Source organism: Salmo salar, chromosome ssa09 (genome assembly GCF_905237065.1).
Source record: "Salmo salar chromosome ssa09, Ssal_v3.1, whole genome shotgun sequence".
Taxonomy (NCBI): Eukaryota; Metazoa; Chordata; class Actinopteri; order Salmoniformes; family Salmonidae; genus Salmo; species Salmo salar.
Window position 1 is genome coordinate 90,857,994 of NC_059450.1, and position 14,598 is coordinate 90,872,591.

Sequence of the window (14,598 nt, forward strand, 5' to 3'; positions counted from 1 at the left end):
GGCAGTTGTTGTTGCCATCCTGTACCTGTCCCGCAGGTGTGATGTTCGGATGTACCGATCCTGTGCAGGTGTTGTTACACGTGGTCTGCCACTACGAGGACGATCAGCTGTCGGTCCTGTCTCCCTGTAGCACTGTCTTAGGTGTCTCACAGTACGGACATTGTAATTTATTGCCCTGGCCACATCTGCAGTCCTCATGCCTCCTTGCAGCATGCCTAGGGCATGTTCACGCAGATGAGCAAGAACCCTAGGCATCGTTCTTTTGGTGTTTTTCAGAGTCAGTAGAAAGGCCTCTTTAGTGTCCTAACTGTGACCTTAATTGCCTACCGACTGTAAGCTGTTAGTGTCTTAACGACCGATCCACAGGTGCATGTTCATTAATTGTTTATGGTTCATTGAACAAGTATGGGGAAGTGTTTAAACCCTTTACAATGAAGATCTGTGAAGTTATTTGGATTTTTACGAATTATCTTTGAAAGACAGGGTCCTGAAAAAGGGACGTTTCTTTTCTTGCTGAATTTAGAAAGACTATGTATGCGAATTATTCCACACTCTACATGTCTGCACGCAATGCCAGAGATCACTGAAATTCTAAATAAGGAGTTACAGTCAGTATCAGAATGGGTGATTAATAATAAACTGGTCATAAATACACCTAAAACTAAAAGCATTGCATTTGGTTCAAAACATGCTCTAAGACCTAAACCTCAACTAGAGTTGTACACAAAGGGTGACCACTGAGAAAATGTAGGACGTTAAACTCCAAGGTATAACATTGGATGGTCAATTATCATGGTCAAATCATATTGATAAAGTTGTTGTGAAGATGGGGAGGGGTATGTTCATTATAAAAAAACGATGTTCTGCATTTTTTATAAAAAAATTAACTGTACTAGTTGTTCAGGCTCTGATCTTGTCCCATCTTGATTACTGTCTGGTAATATGGTCAAGTACAGCAAAGAAAGACCTAGCAGCAACTGTCTCAAAACAGAGCAGCATGCCTTGCCCTTAAGTGACCATCAGTGGAGGCTGCTGAGAGGCTCATAATAATGGCTGGAATGGAGTACAATGAATGGAATGGAGTACAATGAATGGAATGGAGTATAATAGCACGGTATGAAACTCATGTTTTTGATACCATTCCATTTACTCCATTCCAGCCATTATTATGCGTTGTAACGCACATACAGAACTAACATCAACAACATGCATGTCAGTCTTTCCTGGTTACATTTACATTTTAGTCATTCAGCAGACGCTCTTATCCAGAGCGACTTACAGTAGTGAATGCATACACTTGTCATGACGTTGGCCTCTTTTGGTACAGGGAGGACAGTTGACTCCCCCCCAATCCACCCTGTGTGTAAAGGGTCGTAAAAACTCTAAAATTCCAGGAGAGTCTCTGGCCACATGGCCCATAGAGAGACACAGGAAATTCTTCCAACTCATAGAATTGGAGAGCCAAGCGACATTTTGTGTTCTGGAGAAGGTATGGAAGATTGGTGAAGAATCCAGCTACGAACTGATCCGCTTGGTACAATTTTGTGATACTCAGAAGAGACAATATAGCCATATTACCATAAAACTGTTTATATAATAGCATCATAATGGTTGTATAGAATGTATTAATAAGGATAAAGCTTTTGTAAGACATTGAGATGCTATGTACTGATGTAATGTGATAGGTTTGGTTACAGAAATACAATTCTAACTCAGTCATAGGCACGCCCCAGGGACACATACAGGACCAGGCGTCATTTGACAAGCCTGTTCGATGGGCACTATAAAACACCCCCTGATTTACATTTCTTCAGACCAGGCCTACACTCTATGGCCAGAGGTTTGACCATCCAAGTACTCTACTGAAAGTGAACCATACCACTTGGTTAACTTTTAGACTATTGATACCGACAGAATAAGAACAAGTCTTTGATATTAATTATTAGTCTGCAGCTAAGTAAATTATATCATCGAACGCGAAGACCAACGAAACAACCATTCTATGACGACATTAATGAATGTCGCTCTGAAAGATCCATTCTAACCGAGAGAGAGAGAGAGAACGCGGACAAAACTCCCCAACAGAACAGAACTCTCGAACAAGGATCACGACGACACATGAGCGTAAATATGTATTGATTGCAATTGTTCCCGAATGAGTGAGCCTTCAATTGTCAATTGTTAATATTAATGAACCCTGTGTAACTTCTCAGCGGACCGTTTATGACCCATTGTTCAACAGGCCGACCTGCCTGTTTAGCCCACAAGGGCACATTCCTCTACCAATCCTTTGTGACGATAATTACTGTTTGTATGTTTTCTGTTAATTACTTAGTGTAGTAAATAAATGATTTTAAGACAATTGATGTATGGATGATTTTAGTAAAGACTGGGTTCGTGCAGATACAACAATTTACGACGTTTGGAATGAGACTGGACTCGAGGTAAATACACCATTTGAACTAGAAGATAATCGGCCTATACTATAATAGAATATAATATTATAGTACAGGAAAGTTATATTAGGAAAATTATAGCTTTGTATCTGAATATTCTCCTTGGTGCCCCGATCTCCTAGTTAATTACAATTAAACGATTAATCAGTTTAATCGCGTGATAATAATTACAGGGAGCTAATTGATAAACATATCTTCAGTTTAATGGTACCCCCAAAGACACGACATATTGGTGCCCCCGTGTGAGGACTCAAACTAAAACGCACGTTGGGCCATTTTGATAAGACATATTGGAGCCCCCGTGCGAGGAATCTAAGATAGAATTGGACTTTGCTGTGAAATTCTATATATCAATTGTGCAAACAGAATTGTACAAACAGCCTGCTATATAAACAAAGTGATTGTGCATTTTCCATTGAGAGAAGCTATTTAGAGTAGCTCCGGTCTTATGTCGATAGCAGTGAGGATTAAATTCCAGATTTAGTCCGTTAGGCCAAACGGTACTATTTCTGTCGGTCAATATTAACTTCTAGAGTAAGGTTAGAAATTAGAAGTTAACTGTCCGGTAAACCGAGCCGAATAATTTGCCTACCGCACTAAGACAGTGTGGGCAGACCGTATGCATATTTTGTATTTAAGTACCGTGTCGCTCCGGTCAGCATAAACAACAGCAGAATATGCTGAATGGGGTTAAGGTGAGACGTCACTAGAAAACCCACCCTTTCCATAAGTGAAAGGATCCTATTTTGGTGCTTGGAAGGATACTCCTGAACCAAGTAGCAATAGCTTAGCATTACGGGTAAGCTAACAGAGAGGGAACATTTTACCCTCCCCCGTAACACGTTTAAAATTTCTCCTCTAGCGCGACGGAAGTCCGACCTTTGTACTTCCGTTTAATTTAAGCATTCTGCACCCTGGTGGTGAAGAATTGCCAGTACATCTCTAGGGGAAATTCAAACGTGGAGCACGGTAACATATCCAGACAATCACAATTGACTGGATATGACGTCTCATTCAATTTAACCAACAAGTGAAATTGCCAGATTTACCTTTTCAAGTGGATCTTTCAAATAATATCCAAAATTGATTGGGCGTCTACAATGAGACATGATTAACTTTTTCCAAACTTAACTTAGATGAAGCAATGCTCTCAGGTTAATTGAAAGTTCATTCCCAGATAGCCTATACGGGTTTGATTTATCATAAATAGATTAAGCAGTAAAATCTGCTTTAGCAAGGCACAGTCAGTAAAACCCCTTTACGGACGCTCAGCCCCAGGGAGGAGCGTACCCTAGTGGTGAAGGGTCCCAACATTTGAACTACGGTTTACACCTATGATATCCAATCAATGGAGATTGTATGGATTATCGTCTCATTCAATTTATTTATTTAAATTGTCGAACATACCTTTCTAGGTTCTTCCAATTAAATGAGACAACTTAAACTTTGCATATTAACCGGGATGAAGCAACCTCTCAGGTAATTCATAGTTAATTCCCAGATAGCCTATACAGGTTTGATATATCATAAATAGATTAATCAGTAAAATCTGCTTTAGCAAAGCACATTCACCAAACCCATTACTGACGGGAGTGAATCCCATGTGGCTCAGCCCCAGGGAGGAGCGTACCCTAGTGGTGAAGGGTCCCAACATTTGACCTACGGTTTACACCTATGATATCCAATCAATGGAGATTGTATGGATTATCGTCTCATTCAATTTATTTAGTTAAATTGTCGAACATACCTTTCTAGGTTCTTCCAATTAAATGAGACAACTTAAACTTTGCATATTAACCGGGATGAAGCAACCTCTCAGGTAATTCAAGTTTAATACCCAGATAGCCTACCCAGGTAGGACTAATCATTGGCATTGATTAATTCAATTTGCTTTTGCAAATTCATTCACGTCCAACTTCCACAGTACTGTACAGTACTGATAGTTCATTAACGTCTATAAATAGATTAAAATCGTCTTTGCAGTTTTCCACATTCCAAAATTTTGGAAAATTAGGAAAAACATTTTTCCTTTCAAATGTTCTAATAATGTGCAGGCTATCAGAGGGGGTGGTCCCCACTCGCCTGCTAATTAGTGAACCTCCACCCGTAAATGGATTGATCTCTGACCTCAGCAGCGATAACAACCCTAATTATGCCATTAGTGGAAAAGCAGACAACAATGTTTTCCAAAATCAACCATCGGGCGCAGGCCTCGTAAAGGTTCTCTCCAGTCTAGCTCTGATGTCTTGCCATCCGAGATTGCCATCTGTCCAATACCGCAGTGCACAGCTGAAGCACGAGCAGGTAACGGTAGACATAAAGGGACAGGTGGAGAGAACCGGGAAACCAATGACAAATGCAGAAAAGGGAAAAATTCTGCTAGCTATGGAACTGCGTTCGAAAACTGAACAATTAAATGTAATTGCAAAAACGTATGACGATGAACAAGCACAAGCTCTTCAACAAAATCATTTTCTACAGGAACAACTCGATTTAGCCAAAACTAAATACGATGATGTCCATGCCAAACTAGATAAATCTGAAGAGTTATCTACAAACAGGAGCGCTCAACTTGACAACATGCATGCTGTTTTGTTGAATGTTACTCAAAATAACACGGTGCTCCTCAAAGCGCTGCAGACCAAAGACGATCAGTTAATGAACACAATGACAAAGTTGGATGATAAATCAGCAGAACTTATTGAAGCCGCTGACCAAATGAATGATGAGAGAACTCAGGTGATGAGGTTGGAAATATTGATTTCTAAGCAAGCAGAGGAAATCTCATCACTGAATCTCTCGCTCCGTACTCAAGACCTCTACCTGCAAACCATGACAGATAAGTTTGAGACCGAAAGGAGCAGGTGTGACTCACGTGTCCAAAATCAGTACTCTAAGCGCTCAAGTGGACTCTGCAATGCAGCAGAATTCCACCCTTAGGTACCATCTGGAGGAAATCCAGAATGGTCACGCTCTACAGTGCGACTTCCCATCCAAGCAACCGGAGCCCTGTACTCACAGGAGTGAAGACAATAGGTTTCAGACCTTGCCTCCCTCATGTGTCCCTCAGTCTTCTCCTCTTGGCCCTTCGGCACTGAGTAATATGGCGCCTCTTGGCCAACAACAACAAGGCTTGGCTTCTTCTCTTGGCCTTTCGGCCCCAATCTCTCCACAGGATGAAGCCAACCCTCTCCGCCCGCTTGGCGTGGAATACCTTGACAAACTCGTCAAGAATTTCCCCACCTTTGACCCCGTTCCAGGTCAGCCAAACGATACTGAGACGTTCCTAGCTGACATAGAGGACGCGTTGGGTGGCTACCCGAACGCTACGGGTTCTGACAGGGTTTACCTGTTGAAGCGAACGTCGAATAGACACGTGACGAGGTTCCTTCGTCTACAACAGCAACACGTGCTAAATGACTATGCTAAACTTGCCACAGCTTTGATATTAGAATTCAGTGGTTCTGCGACTCGCAAACACGATAGCTCACTGGCTAACACCGTCAAACAAGCTCGGAACGAACACCCACAAGCTTTCTATCATAGGCTTCGTTCAGCTTACTTTGGCCTACTCACAGAAACAGGAATGTAAGAGCTGTTACCATTCAAACAAATGTTTCTGTCAAACATGTATCCCACCTTCATTACCTACTTGGGCCCTGCAGCCCACGTTGGCTTGCCTATCTTACAACTCAGAGAGCTTGCAAGCACAGCTTTTGAGGCATCAAAAGTTCACAACGCTAAGAGCCCTGACCACTTGTAGTTTTGAAGTTTAACCAGGAGCACTCACTCCAGTTAGAGGGGGCATTATCAGGTATTGGAGCGTCGAGAGATGACGCACAACAACAGTTTCTACCACGAAACCATGATTCCAATAACCTCCGCGGTCGAAATAACTGTAAAGTACGTAGCCATCAACATGACTACCGCTACAACCGACCCGTTCGCTACGTTCCTGCACCCAACCCACAAAAAGTGTCAGAGCACAAGGGTAACAAAGGGTTGAAGGACGATCAAAACGTAGAACAATGTTCTCCAGAAGTCCCACTACGGGAAGAACTTAAGCGAGAACAATTTGAGAAAAGGGTAAAAGATAAGTCACAAGGACTAGACGGGGAATTACCGGACACCAGGTCCGCAGGAATTAACACCCATAGCATGGACGTTAAAGTTCAAATTTCTCACGCTCTCATTCAAGACCCTATCCAGGGCCCGCTTGATCAAGAAACAAGCCCCCGGGCTCTGTCCATAGACTCTGATACAAAAGTTGCGAAGAAAAAGGTCAAACGCTTCGTTAAAGCCAAGCCCACTCAAAATCGGAAAAGTCAATCTGCTTCCATCTTGAACAGACATGGCACATCACGTCGTTGCGAACGACCACTCCACTTTGTGGGGAATATGTCCACTAACCACGAATCTAAACGGCCATACCTGGAAACAGTCCTGGAGGACTGCTTAGCTTGTCATGCGCTAATTGATTCGGGTGCGACAATATCACTCATCTCTCAAACATTGTTTGATGATCTAAAAAGGGCTTTGAAACCAACTAAACGTTGGTTAAAAGTGGAACGATGCGACACTAAACTTCGAGGGGTCACTCAGACTACCTCGCCTCTCACATTGAGAGTCATGCTGAAACTACACTTCCAGGACGTATCGCTCGTTCACCCTGTGTATGTTACCAGCCTCGAAACTGTAACCCTGCTACTTGGAGCAGACTTGATGGATCGGTTACTCCCATTGATGGATTGGAAAACCAACCAGGTATGGTCACAGGCCACAGTGCCTTCTCCACTGACCACACCGTCTCCCCCTAACGCTAGCTGCAACGCAGTCCTTCACGAGGGGTATCTGTCGAAAGCACCCCTTGAGAAAAAGACGTTTAGAAACCTCTTGGTACAAAATCCGATCCACGGAGATAGCACGATATCTCGACACATTCCATCAGCCAACCTGATTGACCATTCTTTTCATGATTTCGAGCCAGCTGTCTCTGTGAATAAGCAACTTCCCTCCTCCTTGCAGTCATGTAATACGGTAGTTGAGATGAACTTTTCTTTCCCTTTGGACACTTCCGCAAGCACTGCGGCCGTCCCAGCAAGAAAAACATTGATGCGCAGAGTATACTCTGCTTCCGATGATACACCTTCCGCTTTGTTGGGGACTGTCACCCCTTACAATGACACTAATGGCGTCAGTCCAGCAACTGACCCGATGACTCCCACTTGTGAAACACTTTGCGATATCACAGACCGATATCCTCGTCTCAGTTCGCAGGTACTGAAGAGGTTGCCACACGCGGACGCGGTGGTGACTGACATGCCTCGACAGCCACTGAGCGTTTTGAAGCACAAACACCAGGAGATTTGGTTGAAAGGTTACAGCCATTCTCATAACAACGCGGCCGCTGAAAACTCGTACGTAGGGTCCGATCTTCTCGTTTGCGCATCGGACACCAACACCACCCGCTGGTGGGGGGGTCAAGACTACGGACAACACCGTACGAGGCCGCCAGAGCATAAATCAAATCTAGTTGTAAACTCCCCTATGAGAACAGTGAGGAGCAGACAGGCCCCTAGACGGGGATTATCTTAGAAGACATCTAAGATAGTACTGAGGTGTACCACACTGGTCGTAAAGGAAGTCCAGTGGACTTGTCCACCTCCAAAACAAATGGCAACCATAATCATTCTTTGCCATGCGTAGGTTCAACTACAATACAACTAGTAAAATGCTCCAATCATGTGTTCCGGTAGATAATATTTCAGAATAAATCGGTAGGATAACTGGTCCCCTTGAGTACCAGTACCAATACTAGCAACAGTCAGTCCAGCTACAATCAGTAAGAAGGTTAGAGACTTAACCAATCAAATTACCATTGACAACAGCGACATAGGAGTCACTCAGAGTGCAACACGTGGAGGGGAATCTCCAGTGCACTCTTCCAATGGTTAACACACATGTCATTAATAAATAGGATCCTCCATTCAGGAGGAAAATTATTAGAAGTCATGAACCATGATCACACCACGTATGACTGGTCCAATACTTAAAGAGTACTTCCGTCATGAGGTTAGCTCCTCCGTGGATAACATAGCTATGAAATAGACTTCATACCTATCGCCACTACAAAAGTGGAAGAAACAGTGACTTGTAGAAAAACTACTACAGACTCACTTGACACCAATTCTGACTGACCTCCAGGCATTGACCTGAAAATTACCTGACTACGTCAGACTCATTCTGAACAAGTTGTAATCTGCCCGGATACTTGGTTTTCTTCCCTTGACATGAGCGCTTGTGTTAGCATAAACGCACATGCACAACGGAACATCCAATTAGGATTTATGCTAGGACCACTTAAGGGCCCAAGCAATATACCAGCCTTAGTAAAGTTGAACATTTACTTCTAGGCCTGTGACTCTACAGCACTCACCAGTTTTCTTCCCAGAAGTCCATAGGTCATACCTGTAGACTGCCCAAAACTAGTGCATTACAGCTGTAGACTTATCATATAGTTATCAACTTAGGATAGCGCCTAAGCAACACACCAAGTAGGAAAACCCTAGATATGGCATTAGAGACAATGCCATGATAATCATTTTGCCAGAACATTGGACGTATATAGAATACAGTCCAATTAGATGATTTTTTTTGTGTGAACTATATTGTGTATATTTTTTTGTTTTGTTATGCTTTCATTCCTTTTCGGTTCAGTTCCTTTGACACTTAGGAAGTGATAGAGCCATAAACAAAGTCCCCATACAACCATCACTTAGTGCCACAACGCCGCTCATTGGGGAATGAATGTAATTATATATATTTCATGAGTGTGTGTGCGTTGTTAACATCTGCCTAAGTTACTGCCCAGATCTTCCAGTCTGGACGACGGGTCCGGAACGGCGACCCCAAATCCGGACACCCACAGCCTATCCTTGTGGCGGCATGCCCGCTGTCAGAGAGACTACCAAGGTAAACCACCAGAGGGAGGGACCGCAACGGCGATCACCAACCAGGACATCCCCTGGCCCTTCCTGGGGTACTTTGCAGCTTCCAGGGAACCTACCAAGGTACACCAATTGAGGAGACCGCAACGGCGATCACCAACCGGACATCAACTGCCCATCCTTGTGGTGGACGGCTCCGCTTTCAGAGAGCCTACCAAGTTCAACCACCAGAGAGGACTGCAACGATGATCTACCAATGGGACATCACGTGGTCATGATTTTATGTTGATTTGTAACTTACAGGATAAACAAGATCCAAACCACCAGGGGGGGTATGTCATGACGTTGGCCTCTTTTGGTACAGGGAGGACAGTTGACTCCCCCCAATCCACCCTGTGTGTAAAGGGTCGTAAAAACTCTAAAATTCCAGGAGAGTCTCTGGCCACATGGCCCATAGAATGGAAATTCTTCCAACTCATAGAATTGGAGAGCCAAGCAACATTTTGTGTTCTGGAGAAGGTATGGAAGATTGGTGAAGAATCCAGCTACGAACTGATCCGCTTGGTACAATTTTGTGATACTCAGAAGAGACAATATAGCCATATTACCATAAAACTGTTTATATAATAGCATCATAATGGTTGTATAGAATGTATTAATAAGGATAAAACTTTTGTAAGACATTGAGATGCTATGTACTGATGTAATGTGATAGAATTGTATTTCTGTAACCAAACCTAACTCAGTCATAGGCACGCCCCAGGGACACATACAGGACCAGGCGTCATTTGACAAGCCTGTTCGATGGGCACTATAAAACACCCCCTGATTTACATTTCTTCAGACCAGGCCTACACTCTATGGCCAGAGGATTGTCCATCCAAGTACTCTACTGAAAGTGAACCATACCACGTGGTTAACTTTTAGACTATTGATACCGACAGAATAAGAACAAGTCTTTGATGTTAATTATTAGTCTGCAGCTAAGTAAATTATATCATCGAACGCGAAGACCAACGAAACAACCATTCTATGATGACATTAACCTCTCTGGGCTAGGCGGGACGAATTCGTCCCACCTACGTAACAGCCACTTGCAGCCTGTGGCGCGATTTTCAAAACCTTAAAAATCCTATTACTTCAATTTCTCAAACATATGACTATTTTACAGCTATTTAAAGACAAGACTCTCGTTAATCTAACCACACTGTCCGATTTCAAAAAGGCTTTACAACGAAAGCAAAACATTAGATTATGTCAGCAGAGTACCAAGCCATAAATAATCAGACACCCATTTTTCAAGCTAGCATATAATGTCACCAAAACCCAGAAGACAGCTAAATGCAGCACTCACCTTTGATGATCTTCATCAGATGACAACCCTAGGACATTATGTTATACAATACATGCATGTTTTGTTCAATCAAGTTCATATTTATATCAAAAACCAGCTTTTTACATTAGCATGTGACGTTCAGAACTAGCATACCCCAACCGGATTCCGGGAATTTACTAACAGTTTGCTAAATTACTCACGATAAACGTTCACAAAAAGCATAACAATTATTTTAAGAATTATAGATACATTACTCCTCTATGCACTCGATATGTCCGATTTTAAAATAGCTTTTCGGATGAAGCACATTTTGCAATATTCTAAGTACATAGCCCGGCATCACAGGGCTAGTTATTTAGACACCCACGCAGTTCAGCCTTCACCAAAATCACATTTCCTATAAGAAAAATGTTCTTACCTTTCTTGTTCTTCGTCAGAATGCAGTCCCAGGACTTCTTCTTCAATAACAAATGTAGGTTTGGTCCCAAATAATCCATCATTATATCCAAACAGCGACGTGTTGTTCGTGAGTTCTAGACACTATCAGAATGGTAATCCACGGTCACGAGCATAGCGTATGGCGTGACAAAAAATGTCTAAATATTCCATTACCGTACTTCGAAGCATGTCAACCGCTGTTTAAAACCAATTTTTATGCCATTTATCTCGTAGAAAAGCGATAATATTCCGACTGGGAATCTGCAATAAACTAAACAGCCGAATTAAAATACTCCACGGGGGCTAATCGCGCACGCGCCTCACTCCATTGTCACCTAATGGGACACTTGAATAAGATGATAATCTGTTTCAGCCTGAGGCTGCCTCGTCAACCTTCATGATTTTCCCGCATCCTGAGAGCCTATTGGAGCCCTGGGAATTGTCACGTTACAGCTAAGATCCTTACTTTTCAATAAACAGATGCAAGACGCACGACTCCTTGTCAGACAGGCCACTTCCTGCATGAAACCTTGTCAGGTTTTTGCCTGCCATAGGAGTTCTGTTATACTCACAGACACCATTCAAACAGTTTTAGAAACTTTAGGGTGTTTTCTATCCAAACCTGAACAATAATATGCATATTCTAGCTTCTGAGTTGGTGTAGGAGGCAGTTAAAAATGGGCACATATTTTTTCCAAAATTCTCAATACTGCCCCCTAGCCCAAACAGGTTAATGAATGTCGCTCTGAAAGATCCATTCTAACCGAGAGAGAGAGAGAGAGAGAACGCGGACAAAACTCCCCAACAGAACAGAACTCTCGAACAAGGATCACGACGACACATGAGCGTAAATATGTATTGATTGCAATTGTTCCCGAATGAGTGAGCCTTCAATTGTCAATTGTTAATATTAATGAACTCTGTGTAACTTCTCAGCGGACCGTTTATGACCCATTGTTCAACAGGCCGACCTGCCTGTTTAGCCCACAAGGGCACATTCCTCTACCAATCCTTTGTGACGATAATTACTGTTCGTATGTTTTCTGTTAATTACTTAGTGTAGTAAATAAATGATTTTAAGACAATTGATGTGTGGATGATTTTAGTAAAGACTGGGTTCGTGCAGATACAACAATTTACGACGTTTGGAATGAGACTGGACTCGAGGTAAATACACCATTTAAACTAGAAGATAATCGGCCTATACTATAATAGAATATAATATTATAGTACAGGAAAGTTATATTAGGAAAATTATAGCTTTGAAATCTGAATATTCTCCTTGGTGCCCCGATCTCCTAGTTAATTACAATTAAACGATTAATCAGTTTAATCGCGTGATAATAATTACAGGGAGCTAATTGATAAACATATCTTCAGTTTATTGGTACCCCCAAAGACACAACACACTTCATACATTTATTTTATTTTTTTTGATTTTTTCGTACTGGTCCCCCGTGGGAATCGAACCCACAACCCTGGCGTTGCAAACACCACGCTCTACCAACTGAGCCACACGGTTGAGGGTTGACGAGAGATGAACTGCTTCTCTTCTAGTTCTTATGAGAAATATTTCTGTGATGAACATTCCAGATTGACTACATAATCAAATAACATTCTGCTCAAACACCCATAACTACCCCACAAGACATGCCACCAGGGGTCTCTTCACAGTCCGCTAGTCCAAAACAAATTCACGGCAACGCATAGTTTTAAAGAGCCATGATCGCATGGAACTCCCATCTCCAATTACTCAAGCAAACAGTAAAATTAGCTTTAAAAAACGGATTAAACCACAAATCATGGAACGGCGGGGTAATGAATGGGCACACACACATTTTTTGTTGTTGTATTGTTTGTATTATGTCTTCTTTGTCATTGTATTTAAAATATGTGTGACTGTCCTTGTCTATCGGTGTATCAGTGTTTTGTTACTTGTCATGTTCTGTGTTTTTTGCAGACCCCAGAAAAAGTAGCTGCTGCTGCAAAAGCTAATGGGGATCCAAATAAACAAATCTTTCAAGTGTTACAGTCGAATAAAGTCAAATGGTTATTAATTATTTGAGTGTGGAAAAAATCATTCATTTGATGTTGGAGAATCCATTGCCTACATAACGGAAGTGGATGAACCTGCCATCCGTGCATCAGTCTAGAACAGCATCATGAGGCCTGGGTTGGAAGGACGCATCTACAATGAAAATGTGGCTACATTGATATTTGTAAACCTGCCTTTTGTCAACGAGGTGACGCTTAACGGATACATTGTAACGAATTGCTGATAGGAGTTGAAGTGGGCTATTAGAAAACAATGAAAACTATAAAGAATTTAGTCGACGGGTAGACTACACGTTAGATAACTAATCTCCACCAGCTGTAACCAATGTATCTCTCGGAACATGTCACTATAACATAATATAATTGTTTTATTATAAGACAAAATGCATTGTGTGATATGAATATCACCCGTAGCCTATTTTCATGTAAAAATATTTCCCTACAGACACTGCCACACGCAAAACCTCGTTCACCCCACCCATCTGTCGGAGTATGACGCTATCAATACACTGGCTGAAATAACGGGGTGCTTCATTCATATCACCGAATAAGTGAAGAGGCTAACGAACGCAAAAATTAATGAATGATAGAATCCGATGAGTTTATTTGTTATCATTGTTTTAAAAAATGGCAGAAAAAATACGTTAATTGCTTCCAAAGGTACAGTGATGTTGCACCATGCAAGATAGGGGAAACACGGCAGGTTCTGTACGTCTATCGCAGCCTCCGGTCGAGAAGGGAGTTTAGGCTACCCGCACATCTTTGCCGTGCACTGCCAACATATTCCGCTACATTTTGCACATACCTGCAACTTGCATGTCCGTCCAGGATAATTAGTGCGGACAATGTCTCACTGTGCGACGAAAATCCAATGTTTTATTGAAGTTTTTCTGTTCTTTTCCCCGATTGATGCTCTCGTTTCACTCAGCGCATAGCCGAATAATCCACCCCACACAAAGAGCAGAAAATGGCTGCAAGTGTATTTCCTTAAAGAGACACTCACTCACACAGGCAGGAGGATGGAACTGTGGTACTGAATATGGCCAATGTTGTTGCACAGACCGACACTCAAAACGCCTTGCGATGAGGCTTTTGTGTCGTCAAAATAAAATAATGTATTTGCAATGTCGCCTATCTATCGCTATTCGCTACAAACTATTCCCCTTGAAATCATATTATAAACCACTAGGCCTACATTGAAACGTGCTACAGATTCTTCCGAAGGTCCATTTGATTAGATATTGCAGGATATTACTTACTTACCATGCACTGCACAGGCACCACTCAATGACCCAGTTTTCATGGCAGAGATGGTGTCAAACTTTGATCACATCAACTGCACAGGTTACAGCGTCCTTGACAGGAC

The 14,598-nt window shown here is 42.3% G+C and overlaps 1 protein-coding gene across 1 annotated transcript in view; it reads right to left on the bottom strand.

Moving 5' to 3' along the window:
• LOC106592010 (cytoplasmic FMR1-interacting protein 2) overlaps positions 1–14,304 on the bottom strand; it is a 66,204-nt gene extending 51,900 nt beyond the window's left edge. The window contains exon 1 of the mRNA XM_045724189.1: positions 14,038–14,304. The gene's annotated coding sequence lies outside the window, so the exon portion shown is untranslated. The remainder of the gene's footprint in view (positions 1–14,037) is intronic.
• Positions 14,305–14,598: the final 294 nt, after the last annotated feature.